Source organism: Pelodiscus sinensis, chromosome 1 (assembly GCF_052426305.1).
Source record: "Pelodiscus sinensis isolate ZL-2025 chromosome 1, ASM5242630v1, whole genome shotgun sequence".
Classification (NCBI taxonomy): domain Eukaryota; kingdom Metazoa; phylum Chordata; order Testudines; family Trionychidae; genus Pelodiscus; species Pelodiscus sinensis.
Genome location: NC_143052.1, coordinates 113,001,453 through 113,006,501, shown reverse-complemented (window position 1 = coordinate 113,006,501; position 5,049 = coordinate 113,001,453).

Sequence of the window (5,049 nt, the reverse complement as noted above, 5' to 3'; positions counted from 1 at the left end):
AAACTACATAAACTCCTTAGGTACAAATAGTAATAAATGTACTACATACTGGGTCAAGCAAACCTAGCCTGACTCTGTGAAATGGGTCCTGGAGGGCATTATTTTTTCTGTTGTGGTAGCACCAGCACCTAAGTCAGAGAACAGAGATAACTCCATTGCATTACCCACTGCTCTCACATGGTGGCAGCAGCAGGGTGTGGAACTACGGGGGAGAGGGGGAAACAAGTAAATGAGGTCCCATCTATGCAAGCAGCACTCTGCAGATCTCTGACTCTCTCCTCACTCTTTTCTCAGAGAGTGCAAGAGTTATTGCAGCTTTAGGAGAGCATTAACCTCAATACCAGCTGCCACAGGAAGGTATGGTACGTTATACACATGTTGGAATGTGTTTTTTCTTTCCCAACCCTATTATGGAAAAAGAGATCTTGGCGGTTTGCTGCTAATACTCCATCATGGGCCCCCCACCCAACTGAGACAAACTCAATTTCCTGCTAAGAATTGTGGGTAGCGTCATCCAACAGACAATTTCCTATGGCAACTTCATTTAAAAAAAAAGTTGTGTAGATTTCAAATGAATTAAACAGGATTTGAAAAATTCAAATCAATACAGCAGTTCCTGAGTTTCTTATTTTGAAATTAAGTTCATTGTATGTTTCCACACACATTTTCAACATGTGACTGATTTCTTATCTGTACTGTAGAATTTTTCGTGGAGGGAGTCAAATAGACAGGGTCTGTTGGGTCTCTGAAAACATGCAGAGGAATGATAGACAGTTTGAGACTGTGCGATAGCATATTACTATAGCTTGTTGTTTCTGCCCAAATGATCAGCAGTGAAATAGTTTTTTTGAAATGTATATTTTAGTCAAGACAACTCTAAGCATCTCATTGACTTGTACCAGTCTGGTACCAACCCAACTGGAGCAGAGAGTGCATACTGGTTACATTAGTTAATAATCTTCTAGCAATGGATGAAACCCATGCATGTATTATTAAACCTATCGGCCTCCAGTGGGTCATATGGAGGTATGTCTCTCTTCTCTGCAGACCACAGTGGAGATGAACAGAGCTTCTCTTGGTTGGATCCATTCTCTTCTTGTTGAGCATTCAGTGGAATGTTGAGCAATTGTTCCTCCTTTCTGAGGGCATGGTCAGATACGGTTTTCTAGTGTTTAAGGGGTGCTATTGGGAGCATTAGTGCAGAGACATACTTTGCAATGTACTCATTGTAATGGTGACAGCCAGCTCCATAAATTATCACGTCCAATGAGCTAAACCAGCCAATTGCATCATCACTGGTCCGTGGCTGAGACAGGGCAGAAATACAACAGAGCTTCAGCCAGCTTTCAGCAGGACTAGGTTGAGGTTGGTGGGTTGACTGAGAAGATACAGTGAAGATAATATCTGCTCCTTTGATTGGGAGTGTCCATCTGCCTTAGTTGTTGGTGTGTACAGTCTAGGTATCTGGTTAGTTTTCCAGTTGTGACTAGAAGATCGAGGAGCAGCAATTAAGACAGCTAGTTTGTTTTTAGTTTATGTATGCCTGAGAAGTTGCGGCTGTCTCTTTCAGGTGCAGATCTTCCTGTTGTCATCTGTGCCTTCACCACCAAGAAATTAAATGATTGCCATGTACTATACATGAGGTACATCTTCAATCTCTCTAGAAACTGAGGTTGGTGTAGAATTCAGCATGCTGTGCTAACTGCATCCATATAAAACACTGGTCCTCTTGGATTTGCTCATTGGTTTCCAAGGGGAATTCAAGATACTAGCTTTGACCTAAGGCCACCGTTCTAATTAGCCAAGATCATACCTATCTACGCGTATCTCCAACCCTATGCCCTATCTCTGCAACTGTGGTCAATATGTATGCTAAATATTCCAAAACCAATCTGAATTAAGTACACTGAAAGATCCATCCTTTACAATGATTCCAAATTGCCATTTTCCCTTCTTCTATGACTCGAATGTGCCTTTTGTCAATGGTTTTTACTTCCAGGAGCTTAGCATGAGTTTTGACATGCAGACCTTTATGTTTTACTCTTTTGTTTACTCAGGTTTGTGGCAAGCCAGATTAAAAAAGAGTAAGATTAACTTTTAATCCTTGTTTCAAGAATAGATCAGAAAGGATGAGCATCCAGTGGCAGTACATAAGCTACATTGTTGCCTAAATAAATAGGATTGCCAAGCTGCAAGGATAATTTCATCTAACCCTACTTGTAGTCGGGTTGATTCACAGATGTGGTGCCTCCTGCTGGTCTCCTTAGGAATTGGCTCATCTTCAGCCTTGGAGCATCTTCTGCTAGCTGGTGTTTCGCCCTCAACTACCCATCTTCTTCTATGCTAGTTCAGGCCATGTCCCTCCGGGCCCACAGTGCCCTTTCCTCGCAGTACTTCCCCACAGCTGTGCTGCTACATTTTGGGATCCTTCCCTCCCAGGGAACCCCAATCGTCTATACCCACTTTACTTCAGTGACCCACTGCCAGTTGCCACCTAGCTCCTGCCTCAGTTACCTCCTGTAGTTTCCCAGGCAGCCAGGTCCTTCCTGCTCCACACCTGGAGCAAGAGTCTGAGCTCCTCTCAGCCCTTATAATCTTTTATAGGGACTAGCCTGGCCCTAATTGGCTGTCTGCTTTCCGTCCCTGATTGGCCAGGGTCGAACAAGCCTCCTTTGGCTTGTCTGTAACCCTCTCCCTGCTGGAGCGGACTACAACACCACTACTCTGCTCAACACTTTCAACGTCCATAACGATTTCTCCCCATCTCTATTTCCATGGAGGAAGGTGTGGTGACAATAGCATATGTTTAATCCTGTAAGATATTTGGTATTTTTCTGCAATAAGGAATCCATTTCCTCAGGCAATCCATAGAAGGACAATAAACTCGATAATGCTTCTTCAGTTTTTTTGATGGTTGTCATGGACTGTCAAGTCTGCTCTCACCACCAGATTGGTGCCTCCTGCTAGTCACTCTGAGGATTAGCATGAGGCCCACTCTCTCCTCTGTGGTCTGCACACTGTCACTCTGTCTTCAATTCCTCCTGCAGACTCTCTGCTTCAGGAAAGGTAGTGTCCTTGTTTCTGACTCAGCCCACCCGGCTTGGCTGTGCTCTGTGTTTCTCCTTTCTGGGAGTCAGTGTCTCAGTCCAATAATTACGCCACTTCCCCAGGGGAAAGTGGGGAGAATCCCCCCACACACACGCACTTCTCTGGGTCCCAACCTGAGGAGCCTGTAAATAGCAGCCTCCTGCTGTGTCTCCAACTTCTCTCAACACTACTGTTGTTTCCCTTGGCTACTTTCCCATGGCCCCAGCATCTTCTTCACCCTTACTTCAAGGCATCAGAAAGCCAGGTGCTTCCTCTCACTCCCCCAATCCTGCCAACAGCTGCTCTGTTCAAGGTGCTTGCTACCATTCACCAGCTAGGAACCCAGTTCTCCCTCCTTTAGCTCCAGGCAGCAACCAATTACCTCTGGTTCTGCAGCCCCTTTTTATGCGAGCCTGCCAAGCTATGCTTGGCTGCTCCTCTCAGCCTCTCTGGCTGCTTCACATTCATCCTCCTTGGGGCTCTATTAACCTCTTTTATGCCAATGTAGGGTAAACACACCATCACATGGATACAAAAATCACATCTAGCCACTTTGGAAGACCATTAGTGCCGTAAGAAAGTATGGCCCTTTTTCAGAAATGTCAATGGAAACATGTTAATGTCCTTGAATCATACTTTCCCATGGATGGGGAAGGACATGTTCTTTAACAGGCTATCAGCTCTGTAGCACTGTACTTTCCGATCAATGATCTTCATCAGCTCTTGGTCACAAGAAATACTTTTGCATGACAGGGCCAACCTGTGTGGGGGAAAGTCATGGGGGGGGGCAGCTCCACAGCCCTGGAAGGGTTACGGCCAAGGGTAGAAGGGGCATGGCCCAATCAGCCCTTAGTGCCACCCAGCTCTCAGCCCTCCAACCCTCAGAACCACATAAAGCAGTACTCCAGCTGCTGCTGTTGTCACCCAGTAGCTGTGGTGACCCTTTGAATGTCCAGGGCCTGGGACAATTGGCCCCTTTGCCCTCCCACTCTATCAGCAGGCCTGGTTTTGCACTAAGACCTCCATGTAACACACTGCCGAGTGTTCCTCCCTGTATAGATCCTCTAATAAATGTGTTAGCACTGCAGTGCCCAAACTAAGTAGTCTGGTTAAGTTGGAAGCAGATCTTTTATTAGAGAGGACTGAAAGCCACCTCTGACCATATTTGTTACACCCTCCTCCAGTATTCCCACATTCTGGATAGCAGAAGACTTTTCTGATTCCCCTCAGCAATCTTTGGAGGGGAAAGATGGCTCACCAATATGTAAGCAAAAGAAAATATCCCATACTTCTGTGGAACTCTTCTAATCTTTATATGGTAGCTTTGATTAAACCATGAGCACGAGCTGAGCATGTTCTGCAGGCATTCCATACCATTGGTAAAGAGATTACAATATTAGTCATTACTCAGTACATCAAATATGGATATAAATAGAGTAAAATAGTCACCATTTTATGGCTGGTCTCTAAAATGAATTTAACCACAGCGATACTTTAGACATGTTCATAACCCAGGAACTGTGACAGATCCTCTTTAAATGCAAACAATTCTTTTCATTGCTGGCTAAAGTTCTAGAGGCAAAAGCAACTGATCTCTCCTTGCCATCTTCTACCATGTACAGTTTCACAGTGCTCAAGTTTATTTCAATGCTACAAACTACATTGAGTGGTTTGTGAGTATGAGTGTACACTGCTAACTAATTTTAATTAGTAAAAAGAAATAGCACACTACTTTACCAAGATCATGCTGAAATGGTCTGATTCATTCCCCTCAGACTATACCCATAGGCTGTGTCTACACTGGCCACTTATTCCAGAAAATCAGCCGCTTTTCCGGAATAACTTGCCAGCTGTCTACACTGGCCCCTTGAATTTCCGGAAAAGCACTGACGATCTACTATAAAATCATCAGTGCTTTTCCGGAAAAACTATGCTGCTCCCGTTCGGGCAAAAGTCCTTTTC